This window comes from Phalacrocorax aristotelis, unplaced genomic scaffold, assembly GCF_949628215.1.
Source record: "Phalacrocorax aristotelis unplaced genomic scaffold, bGulAri2.1 scaffold_78, whole genome shotgun sequence".
NCBI classification, from domain to species: Eukaryota; Metazoa; Chordata; class Aves; order Suliformes; family Phalacrocoracidae; genus Phalacrocorax; species Phalacrocorax aristotelis.
Window position 1 is genome coordinate 423,549 of NW_027441201.1, and position 13,028 is coordinate 436,576.

A 13,028-nucleotide genomic window follows, 5' to 3' on the forward strand; every position below is an offset into this window, starting at 1 on the left:
AAAGGCTGTGGAGCAGGACCCGAGGGTAGGGGAGTCTTCAACAGGGGGTTGAAGTCTCCAGGGATATCTAGCAGGGGGCTACAGATCCCAGTGGCGGATTTCCAGTGAGACCTCTAACGGGGGTTGGAGTCTCTCTGACTACTATTTGTGATAGTGCACTATCACAACTACTACTCTACTGGGAGATGGGAGCATTTCTGAGTAAGAAACCTATCCCACAGAGAACACCTTTGGGATGTATTTTGAAGCACTGGAAAGACGTCGGGGGTGGTGACCCACTAACTTGGAAACCATTAATTGAATATTGCAATCATTGGTGGCCAACGTATCAATTGGAAGGTGGGCACAAATGGCCAGAACAGGAGACATTGCAATATCATACCATCTTGCAATTAATGTTGTTTTGTAAAAAGGGAAGGCAAATGGGAAGAAGTGGCATATGTTGATTTGTTCTTTACACTGTGGAATCATCCAGAGCAGCAGAAACAGCGTGAGGTATGTCCACAAGATTCTACGGCAATGTTTTTGAAAAGAGGAAAACGTGGTGAGAACTTGAAAAAGTGTTGCTCTACTTGTGATACTGGATACTTCGCTTGATGGAACTGACAAGAAAATAGTATTGAATACAGCCAGAAGGCAGGTGCAGGGAGCACGTGCTAACGGGAATTTACAGAGAACAATGAATAAGAATTTTCCATCTACAAATCCCGAGTGGGACCCTAATCAGCCAGGACCCAGGGGAATGCTGACTAGATGTCAGAGAGATTTTATTTGGAGTAAGACAAGCAATGCCAAAAGCAATAAATGGGTCAAAATTTATGAAGTGAGACAAGAATTAAATGAGTCCCCTTCAGCCTTTGTGGAAAGACTGAAGGTGACCACCAGAAAATATACTCATTTGAACCCAGAAAAACCAGAAAAAGCAATTCAGTTGGTCTCTATATTCATAAGACAATCAGCCCCAGATGGGGGGAAAGGGGGAAAAGAAAAAAACCTGCAGAAACTAGAAGAACCTGAATCCAGAGATCTGGGCAAAATGCTTGAAGTAGCTTGGCATCAAGGAGACCAGGGGAATCAACCCTAGCTGAACACCTGGTTACACTGAAGCTAGGGAATGAAGAAATAGAATTTTTGGTAGATACGGGAGCCACTTCTTTGGTATTGAATACACGTAAAGAGAAATTTGATCATAAATCAGTAGGTGTTGTTAGTGCGACAGGGCAAAGAAAAATTAGCCCCTCTCAGAGCCATTAAAGTTTAAATTGGAGAAGCAATGGGTAACTCACCAGTTTCTGCATATGCCTGAATGTCCACTGCCTCTGTTATGACGAGATCTATTAAGTCAATTAGATGCTCAAGTAACTTTTAAAGATGGAGAGATTAAATTACTAATACCAGAATCAAAAGCCACAGAGGCGAAAGCGTTTATGTTACAGGATTCCTCCAGGGAGGAACAGGTTCCCAAAGAAGTGGAAAACGTAGTAATTCCTTTGGTTTGAGCGAGCGGAGCTCCGGAGCGATCTAAGTGGGCAGAGCCGGTAAAAGTAACCTTAAAGCCTGGAGCCAAGCCGGTAAGACAAAAACAATACCCTATTAAGCGAGAGGCTTGAAAAGGATTAGAGAAGTTAATTATAAAATTTTTGCAGAATATGAGCTTTTAGTGGAATGTGACTCAGAATATAGTACTCCTGTGTTGCCAGTAAAGAAATCTAGAGGCAAAGAGTATTAGTTAGTTCACGATTTAAGGGCTATAAATCAGGTGGTCCAAGATATACATCCGGTAGTAGCTAATCCATACACTTTACTGACCTCTTTTAAAGGAGGAGCATAAATGGTTTACTCTACTAGATTTGAAGGACGCCTTCTTTTGCATACCTCCAGGCATAAAAAGTCAAAGCCTACTTGCTTTGGAATGGGGAAGCCCCACCACAGAATGAAAGACACAGCTAACATGGACTGTACTTCCACAAGGATTTAAAAATAGTCCTATGATACTTGAGACTCAGCTGGCAAAAAAAAAATTGGAGACAATAGAAAAAACAGAACCCAGGGAGAAGCATATTGTTACAGAATGCGGACGACGTTCTGATAGCGGCAGAAAGAAAAATGTTTTGAAATTTTTAAATTTTCTGGGCCAAGGAAGATGCGGAGTTTCCAGAAACAAAACCCAAATAGGAAAAGAAGCAGCCATTTATTTAGGATTTGAAATATCTCAAAGACAAAGACAATTAGAAAGTGAAAAGAAAGAAACTATTTGTCAAATTCCCGAACCTAGCAGCCCAAAGGAACTGAGAGCTTTTCTGAAAACAATGAAGCAGCATCAGCTCTGGATTCTGAACTATAGACCGTATGTAAAACCATTATTTGAGGCATTGAAAGAATCAAAGGATAAATATTTAACCTGGATGCCCGGATGCCAAACGGCATTCAAAGAACTGAAAAGAGCCTCGATGATGGCCCCTGCATTAGGCCTACCTGATTTCGCTAAACCTTTTGAGTTGTTTGTCCACGAAAGACAACATTTAGCCCTTGGAGTGCTGACACAGCGACTGGGAACCTGGAAGAGACCTGTGGGCTACTTCTCCAAACAACTCGACCACGTGAGTAAAAGACGGCCTAGGTGTTTACGGGCAGTAGCAACAGCAGCGCTGCCGATCCGGGAAGCCCCAAAGTTAACAATGGGACAGAAGATGACAGTATATGTCCCGCACATAGCGGTGACTGTTTTAGAACAAAAAGGGGGTCGTTGGCTATCCCTTAGCAGAATGTTGAAATATCAAGTTGTTTTGTTAGGACAAGACGATGTGGAATCGAAGACTACTGCTATACTGAATCCTGCTATGTTTTTAACAACAGAAAACCTTACGGACAATTTAGAACACGATCGCTTGCTAACTATTGAACAAGTCTATTGCAGCAGACCAGACCTGAGACACAAACCTCTGGGAAAATCCTGATCTGGAGTTGTTTACAGATGGAAGAAGCTCTGGGCGACAAGAGAAGCGAATGGCCAGATATGCTGCCGTTATCACCGCCGAGGGAATGGAGTCAGGGACGCTGCCTGCAAACACCTCAGCACAGAAAGCAGTATTGGTAGCATTGAAGCGAGCTCTGCGAATGGCAGAAGGACAAAGGATAAATATCTAGACTGATTCCAAACATGCATTTGGTGTGATCGACAATCATGGAGCTATTGGGAAGGAGAAAGGACCGCCATCAGCCCAAGAATCATCAATACAGCATAAAGAAGAAATTCTCCAACTTCTGGAAGACGTGCAGAAACCAAAAGAAGTGGCGGTAAAGCGTTGCAAAGCTCATCAATTCGGCCAGACGGCTGTAAACATAAGCAAACGATTGACAGATAAAGCTGCAAAGAGGACTGCAGAGCAAGGTATCCTTGCGCTAGTACCAGTAAAACAGATCAGAATTCCAAAGTTGAAACCGAGATATAATAAATTGGATGAGCAATTAGCAGAACAATTGGAAGCATCACAAAACACAGAGAGATGGTAGGTAACACCAGAAAAACAAGTAATAATAACAACCACACAAGTTATGACAGAACTTGCAAAAGAAAAGCATGAGCAAACACATTACGGTGTAGATGCTATGGGTTTGAGTTTAAAAGCATCTGTAGCGTGTGTAGGCATGACAAGAATAGTTAAACCCACAGTAGCTAAGTGTCCAATCTGTCCTAGAAATAATCCCCTGAACCAAAGGAAACCACCTTTAGGAGTAACAAAACAAAAAATTCTCCCGGAAATTATTAGCAAATTAAGTTCTGAGTTACCCAGACAAAATAGATATAGCAGTATTTGTTAGTGCTGATGGACAAATTTTCTAGATGGCCAGAAGCTTTCTCGTGCTGCACCAACAAAGCTAGAGTAGTAGTTAAAAACGTTGCTGAAAGAAATAATACCAAGATTTAGAGTGCCAACGGGAATGTCCTCTGATAGAGCACCACATTTTTTTGCAGAGGTAGTTCAACAAATTAATAAAATTTTGGGTAGAAAATGGGACCTGCATACACCCTGGAGACCACAATCAAGTGAAAACTTTGAGAAGATGAACCAAACACTGAACTGACATAGTGGAATATTATTGATCTAGGATGGAAATATTGAGAAAATTATTATTTCAGAACTTCCAAACGGGGGAAATGTAACCGAAGTGATGAAATCAACCAGAAACGGTGTTCCATTATGGGAACATGGAGTGTACGAATCAGCGTATCTGTTGATCTGCATTTTAGTCCCTAGGCGATTGTTAACGCGACCAGAACAACAGACAACGTGCTTCTGTCAGAAAAGGACGACAAAACGCGGTTTCGTGGAGCGGACTGAGAAAACTAGCCAAGACTGCCAAGATTAAGAGCCAAGAAGGTAAAAGGCCATTCTGGCAGGGGGAGATCGCGACCACCGACTCACGGACCACCACCGAGCCTGCGCAGTAATTTACATACAGAACGAGCAAGTTTGTACCAATCAGTAGACAGGACAATAATGAATATGTATGAATACGTAAAATTTTCATCTACAAATTGTACAGGAAAGCTGTGTGAGGTACGCACGCCAGGAGGAGCGATCCCCCGTGCATCTGGCGCCGTGAATAAAGAATGCCTGCTCTTTAATACTAAATTGGCGTTGAGGAGTTGTTTCCGATTTTACCGCGTTTTTCGGTAACACAGGGAGTCAGACCAAGAGAGCCAGAGAAAGACAAAAATACCGACAGGCTACAGGACAGAGCAGGAGGAGTAAAAAAATAAAAACGGAGCCGGAGCCAGGCAGAGAGAGGCGGAGAAAGAAAAAGGAGCCACAGGCTACAGGACAGAGAGAGGGAGGACTGAAAAGACGGGGAGGCAGGGAGCCACTCAGAGCGAGATGGAGAAAGAAGGTGCGGGGGGGCGCAAAAGAAAAAATAAAATTTTGCAGCAGGTAAGGAAAGAGAGGGGGCCGGGGGAGAGACAGGGAGGGCCCAGGACGCACAAGAGAGGCAACGGGGCCCCAGTGGCCCAGGACTCACCGCGACTCTCGCTCTCAGCGCTGCTGGCACAATTTAGCCGTTCAGATGCTTCTTTCCCCTTCTCTCCTCCCTGCCTCTTCTGCAGCTCCAGACTCTAGGCCATCTTCCACCTGAAGAGAATACAAGGGTGTCTTACAGCTCTTACGAGATGAGGCTTCCTAGGCACATAGCCTAGCTCGCTCGTGCTGGAGCTGGGGGCAGGCGCACGGGGCAAGGGGGGCCAGGGGAGGCTGAGGGGGAGCTCTGGTGAGCTGGGGAGTCGGCCATCTTCTGCGCCCTGGGCAGGGGGAAAGGTCATCATCCTCCTCCTCCTTTCCCTCTTCCCTTCTATAAGCTCCCGGGTAACTCCTGGGGCTGCCCTCACCCACTCACCTTTAGCATACCAGAAGCCTGCCTCGGCGCGTCATTTGAAGCTTCCCATCCCACCAGCCCCAGTAGTGCAGGCACACAAGGAGACACCCCTGCACCCACCAAAGGGGCTCGCTCACCTCGCCCGCAGCCCTAGGCCTCACCCGACACAGGGAATCGTGTCCGACACACCACCACACTGCAGCAGGAGCAGAGGAGGCCTTTCCTTACCAGGAAGCAGCAACGAGCACGGCGGCATCACCTCGCAGGCACCGCAGCATCGCAGGGCTGTTACCTGCGGAGAGAGCAATGTGGATCACAGGGACGCCACCGCGCGTGCGCAGCTCCCGGGCTCAGTACCCAATTCTGGTCGCTGGGCAGCAGCATTATCTGAATTACTCTTCTTGATTAATACCATCCAGAAACCGTAACTTGGCTGCATCCACAGAGCTTCTATTCCTCTGCACCTTTCCCCCTCGCAGCCCCAGCAGCACCGTTCATTGCCCATGCACCAAACAGCAAAGCGTCTCGAGCATTTCAGTCCTTTCCTCTCGACTGCTTAAAAAAATCTGGTGCTTGCTACTGTCCATGCCACTGCTCCCCCCCATGCCCGAGGGAGGAGAAGCAGCACAGCAAACCTGGGGAACAAGGTTGGGTTCCCCACCCCCGCAGAATAAGCCCCAGGAACTGCTTGTAGGCATGTGGCATCAGGGTTGTGACAGGGTTTTGGTTTGGTTTTCTTTTTTTTCCCCCGCCTTCTTTACATAATGTAATAATTGGGGTTGCTTTTCCAAACTACTGAGTTCTGTGGGGACTTTTTGTGCTTTTACCCTGCAAAAAATGGTCATTTTCACTTTCGGTTTTGTGCATGAGAATGGTTGGTGGGTGCTTTTAGGTGGTTGTTCCTTCCCCACCACCACCCTTTTTTTCCTTTCCAGCTGCACAAATCCAGCTGGAGTTGGCTTTCCCAGAAGCCCCAAGTTGTTTTCTTTCCACCAGAATGCTTCCTGTTTTTTCACCCCCCATTGCAGACCCAGAGTCAGGGGGTTTGAGCTATTTTTGTGCCCAGGCAGCAGCTCCCAGGCTGCATAAGCAGCCCCACAGGGGGAAGTCCCCGTTTGAGGGAATCGGCCCCAAATTGGGATGGGAAAGTGAAGAGAAGGAGAAAAAGCCCTGAATAACCTGAAAAAGAACACCTACTCCAGCCCACCAAGCACCACTCACCTTGCCTGACTCACCTCCAGGGCCCAGATCACGCTCGGCTCATCGCTTAGCACCCTCAGATCACAAAAAAAAATGAAAGAGTAAAACCCATAATGGAGCCCGATAGCCATCAGTCACATCTTCCCTCCAGTACTACACAGACTCACCTTCTTACAGCGCTCCCCCGGGCTCTCCTCCGTTGCCCTGCACGACTCATCCATCTGCACCTGGAAAAACAGTGTTACTGAACAAGTCACCTGGAGGCACAGCAACAGCTTAACCATTCCACAGCTCTTGCGCCCACGTAGGAATACCGTCTAGAGCCCAACTACAGCCTGCCGTTAAAGGAAATGCATTAAATCAAACGTTAAGCCCTCGCACATACAAGCCGGAACAGCAAAAACACAGCACGCTCGCGCACCCAGGGCGCAGCCCGACGGAGGTCCACGCGCACCTCGCCGGTTTGATGCGGAGCCACCCAGCATCCCTGCGAGCACAGCTGCAGGTGCAACAGCAGTTTCACCTACACCCAATTCAGTGCGCAGCGCTTCTGAAGCTTTAAACCGAAAGCCCTACCTTGACGCTTGGCCACACTAGAAGCGAGCCGTAGCTAGAACTCCACAGAAACACAGCAACACAAATTGCAGACCCACAGCGGCGACAGCTTCGCAGCTATTTAGACCAGGAACAACAGAGAAAAGTAAAACAGCTTCATCACCCGCACAGGAAAAGCGGCAGACGGAGACAAAGGGTCAGCATTCATAGCCCTTACAGAACACAGGCATCCTCTCTCCTTCCATTCCTAAACCCATCCCCACTTAGGTCTAAATATCGCAGCCCTGCTGTGGCAATAGCGAGAGCGGGGAACAAGAGCCCCGCCGCCGGCCGTTTGTGCAGCAGGACACAAAAGCAGAGGGACATGTTTTGCCACACACAACCCTGAATCTCCTGAATATTTATGTTTACTAAAAATAGCCATTTGGAACATATTGCCAAAAACATTCGGCAATGAAGCTTTTATGTGTTTGACACCCGCACATTTTTTGGGAACTTGCTATTTGCTTCCTAGTTTTGCTGGTCTTCCCTCAGAAGTTCTACCTGCAGCCAAGTTATTCCCACCCGCCCGACCGGTTCAAGCATTCACCTTCCTGGTATTACCAGCACATTGACACAGGCGAGGAACTTAACTGCTCTTCTAAAACTATCCAAATGACAATTACAGCCCTGAAAGGGGAGTGGAAGAGAAGAAAAGGAGAGATCAGCCACTAAAGACGCTCTGCAGGCTGCTGCCAGCCAACACTGCACTCTTTTGCTAAAGCCACCCCGCCCCCCCAAATGCAAACAAAAAAACCCCATGACTTTGTGGAATGCGGTTTTTTTTCCTTTTCAGCAGTCCTTTTGGAGCTCATCCCTGTCTCAGCATCTTGTCTTGTCAGAACATGAAGTGCAGATGATCTGTATCCCGATGACATTTGCACGGGATGAAGACATTTTCAGAAATAGACCAGATCTGTGAGACTCCTGTCACCTTTGTGGTTTTAATAATCATAACTCAATTTTATCGACTGACACACTTGTGAGAAAACTAATTAACTTTGAAACGTAGCCTCTCCTCGGGGAAAAAACGTGTTAGACACCAAGTGAAACCGATTCAGAGCTCCAAACCACGATGGAGCCGATAGAGCTGTTGTGACTTAGTTTGTATATTTAATTGGTTAATAACTATTCTAAGCAGCACAGAAAGAAGAGCTGGACCCAAAGAGGGTGCACTGCGCTGGATCCAAAAAGCACCCTTCCTCCAGAGACCCGCCTCAGGTGGCGAGTTCGCTCTGGTGCATGCCGGCCTCCCGAACTTCGGGGTCCGATGTGACCGGACCCCCACCTCCGGGGAGGGTCCTCGTACCCTGCCCAACCCCTGCTTTCCCCTGCAGCCCCCAATGCCCCCACACCACCCCCACCCCCCAGCCTGCACAAGCAGCCAAACCGGCTTCTGCTTTTGGCCCCCAAACCAGCTCACTTTGGGACCGTTTCTGAGCCAAAAAGCCCAGCTGCTGAGCCTGTTCTCAAGTCCCAAAAATGCAGCACTTGACCTCTGCTCCTCAGCCCAAAACCACACCACTTAGTCCCCTCGGTCAGGCCCTCAAAACGCACGACTCGATCTGTTTCAGGGCCCCGGCGTCAGCCACAGGAGCCTGCTCTCAAGGCCCAGGAACAGAAGAGCTGTGCTCTCCCCGTTCAGGGACCAAACCAGCTGACCCTGGCTGCGTCCCGGCCCCCTCCGCAGTCCCCACGGGCAACGCTCAGGGCCGCGGAGAGCGCAGCCACCCCGCAGCCCTACACCCCCACGGCCCACGCGGGCACTGTCGGGGAGGCCTTGGGAACTGAACTGCGCGGGCCCGGCCCCGCACCCCGGCGGGGCAGCCCAGCGCCGGCCCGGCAGCGCTTTCTTCCTGCCCTCGCAGGCCTCGTTTCCCCGGCAGCCCCGGCACCGCCGAGCCCGCGCTCCAACCCCACAGGGGGCCGGGCCCCCCGCCTCCAGCAAACCGCGGCGGCAGCAGCCGGGGTCCTTGCCTGCCTCGCGGGCAAGGGGGGACCCGCCCGGCACCGCAGGAGCCCCCGCCGGGGTCGCCGCCGCTGCACGACCCCGACGAGGAGCAGCCGAGAGCCGGGTGGGGCTGCCCCTACTTCCCCACGGCCGGGCACGGGCTCGGCCCCAAAACCCAACCACCGACCCACGACAGCGCTCGGCCCGGGGCCCGCTGCTGCCCGCACTCCCACCCCCCCGGGGGCTCCGCGGACCGGGAGACCCCACAGCCGAAACCCGCCGACCCACAGCGCGCCCGGCCACGCGGCTCCTCACCTGCCCCCCGGCGCGGCTCCGGCTGCCCCACGGCCCGGCACGGAGCCGAACCCGGCCACCGGACCATCCGCCGCCCCCCCCCCCAAGCCCCGGACGCTCCGGGACGGTTCTCGTCCCTTTTCGCTCTGACGCCTCGAGCCGAGCCGGCCCCGCTCCTCCGAGCTACCGGCGGTGCCCGCTCTGCTGCTCGGGCCGGGCCCTGTTCTCGCCCGGACGCGAGAAGCCGCCCCGGGGTCTCCTCGCTGCGTCCAGCCCCGTGCCGTGCCGGAGCGCGGAGAGCCGGATACGAACGCGGAGCCCTGGGGCAGGGGTTGCCCCAGTGCCGCCGACGGTGTGGGGGGGTGTGTCGTCCCCCCCCCGCCCCACGCGGGGAGAGCACACACGGTACACCCGCGGGCAGGGGCATCCCCGGGGAGCCGTGCGGCCGGGCTCCGCCGTAGGAGGGGAAGGTGATGTTGGTTTCCCATTTTCCCCGCAGACTGATCCTCCCCCCCTCCCCCGTACTGACTTGCCCCCCAGCCCACCCTTTCCTGCGCGTTACAGCCCGCGAAAAAGCTTTTAACAACCCGATCGACAACACTCCCTTTATCCCTCTTCCAGCAGCAGCAGCAGCGAGAGATTAAGCCAACTGCAGCAGAGAGGAGGAAGGCAAGGAGAGCCTTTTCAAGCAAGGGCAGGACAAAAATGCACGGCGTGGACAGGCACAGGAGAGGCTGCGTTATCTGGAAAGCACAACGCCTGCCCAAGGGCAGAAAATAAGGAACGAATTGTTTCCAAGGAGCGGCAGCAGACGAATCACCTCTTTATTGCTCTGCTGCCCTTTGTTATCCAAAGCGATAGGCTTCACCACCGGGCAGAAAATATCTGCCTAGATTTACACGGACAACCATAAACAATCAAGCCACCCAGGAAGAAGTTCGCAGCAGAGGTATAACACATCAGCAGCTAAAACATTTGTTACGCAGGCACAACTAGGCACTAAACAAAGGCTTTCCAACACTGGAGGTCTAGAACAGGTAGACATTAGCACAGAAGCACAAGGGGCTCTGTCACCCTGCACAAATCTCCCCGTGCCTACACACGCACACGTTCAGAATTTTTTTATCAGAAAACGCCCGACTGAGCCATTTGCCACAGTCACGACACTCACGACGTGACACACGAGGTGGGCTCAGAGTTTTAAGGCAAGAAATACCTCCCCCACCCCCCACCGGAGATCTTTCAGGCTCCAGACCTGCCATCTCCCCGCACCAAACCTACCCGGCCAAAGGGTTTCAGGTGGCCCAAAACACAGTACACAGAAAATAACCGGGGAGAGCCCTACATTGTGCAAAAGCGAACGATGCCCGACCAGGGCTTCTCTGCCGGGCCCGGCCCCCGCCCCGGCCCCCCCCGCCCCCCGGTCCGCGCCCGGGACCGGCGCCCCCCCCACCGGCCCGCGCCCGGGACCGGCCCGCACGGATATCCCCCCGGCCCGCGCCCGGCCCCACCTCGCACGGAGACCCCCCCGCTGCCCGAACTCACCCACCAGCGCTCTCCGGCCCCCGGCTACGGCCGCGCTGCTCTCTCAGGCGGCTGCCGCAGGCGAGGCTCGGGCACCGCCAGGCCTCCAGGCGTCCCGAGGGGCTGCCGGCCACCGCAGGGGATGGCTGCCGGCGGCCGGACCGCCGCGGAGCTCCCCGCCCAGCTCCGAGCAGGCTCCGCCGGCCGCGGGCTTACCACACCGGGCCGCAGAGGGGCCCCGGCACCGCACAGGGACGCCTCGCGACCCGGCCGCCCCACGCACCGGCGCTTCCGCCTCCGCACGCACCGCTCCCGCCCCCCCTCCGCCGCGCCGCGCACGCGCCACCGGAAGCCCGAGCCCCGCGGGGCGGCCCTTAAAGGGCGGCCGGAAGGACCGGCCCCCACCGGCCCCGCCCCCGCGCCGGACCGCCCCCGCGCCCAGCCGGTGAGCGCCAGCGCCCCCTGCTGGCCGGGCCGCGCTCAGCTCGCGAGGGCGCCGAGGGCCGGGCGGGCCGGGACGCGCCGGCTCGGGGCCGGCGCCTTACCGGGGCGAGCGGGCGAGCGGGAAACCCCTGCGGGCCCCGGTCACGGCCGGGCAGAGCCGCGCGCCCTCCGAGAGCGGCTGAACGGGGCTGCCGCTCGTGACACATACCGAGCCGTCCGCGACGGGAGCGAGCAGAGGAGGAAGGGGCCGGCGGCCGCGGGGCCCTGGCCGCAGGCGGGGGGAGGGGCTGGGGCCCGTGGGGCCGCCCTGCTGGGTCACTGCCCTGCGCCGCACCGCGCTGGGGGCTGGGGCCCGACCGGCGCCGGGGGACCGGGGGCAGCCACGAGCAGGGGGCCTGAGCTTAGCCACGGCCTGCAAAACACCCCGAAGCGTGAGACGCTGCAAGGCCAAGGTGGTCCTTGGAAATGGGGGTGCCTGGGCTCGGCCTCCGCCTTACCCGTCCTGGGTCTGCGTGGCGTTCCAGGGGAATGGTGTTTTCCTTGTGCGGAAGGTGGGCTGGCAGTTCGGCCGTGCCCCGGCCGTTACCGATACTGCCAAAGGCGCTCGCACGCTCTGGCCCATTACTGCTGCAGCACTGCGCCGTAGCAGAAAGAAGAGGTGGTGTGTTTTCTCACAAAAAGCCTGCTATGGTCAGTGGAAGAAATAACCTCTTTCCGTGGCACTGACTCTTTTCGTACAGTCCATAGCCGGCTTTTGGCTTTTGTCTTTACAGCATTCAGTTTGCTTTCTGCCAAGCTTTCTACCTGCTGTGAAACATTTGGATGGTTTTTTCTTCTTGTTTTTTTTTCCCCTACTTGCTCCACAACTCCCACACCAACCACCCAGCGCGGCTTGCCTTTCAGCCCCCAGACCCAGGAGCCTTGCCCTGGGATGGCCCTTACATGTCAGCAGAGTTGTTCCAGCTCTCACCCTGTCCCTACCCAGCTGAGGACGTCTGTGTCCGTGGGAGACACCCAGAAACTCCCCCTGCAGTGTGGCAGTCCCCTGCCCCGTCAGTGAAAACTGCGGCAATATCGGCTAGGTTTAAAAGCATCGGCAGGAGGTGCAGCATACGTAAATAAAGCGGCGGTTGGCTGCCGGCTATGGGTGCAATATAAATACATTTTGTTTACAGGCCTTCGTGCCTATTCAGCGTTGAACGGCACCTCAGCCCACCCACCCTGGGGCTCACGGGGCTCGGAGAAGGGTCTCTCCAAGGGCACAACCTAAGGCAGCGCAGGAAGCCCAGCTGCCACGCTCCCAGTCGCTACGGGACGCTTGCTTACAGTTACACCGACGAGGGTACGGATGAGGCTGGCACCAGCAGAAATGCTGACTCTTCTGGCCTTTTATTTGTGGAAGGTACAGCGCGCGAGCCTCGGCGGCTCACAGGAGAAGCGTGCAGTGCTGCCGGACTCTCATTCTCAGCTCACGTACTACTGCCAAAGCTCCTGCCCTGTGCTGTGCCAGATGCCGGCTGGCGTGAGCACCTGGGCTCCTGAGGGACCCCCTTGTCCTGAGAGCCAGAGGTACTCACTTCCCTTTGCATGAGGCCTGTAGGAGATATACCCTGCAATTTAAAAAATCTGTATCAAACGTGGCAGACTC

At 54.1% G+C, this 13,028-nt stretch overlaps 1 long non-coding RNA gene across 1 annotated transcript in view; it reads right to left on the minus strand.

Annotated features, from left to right (window-relative positions):
• The window catches only part of LOC142051064 (uncharacterized), a 237,093-nt gene extending 225,827 nt beyond the window's left edge, over window positions 1-11,266 (minus strand). The window contains exon 1 of the long non-coding RNA XR_012658286.1: window positions 11,033-11,266. This is a non-coding gene — a long non-coding RNA (uncharacterized LOC142051064). The remainder of the gene's footprint in view (window positions 1-11,032) is intronic.
• Window positions 11,267-13,028: the final 1,762 nt, after the last annotated feature.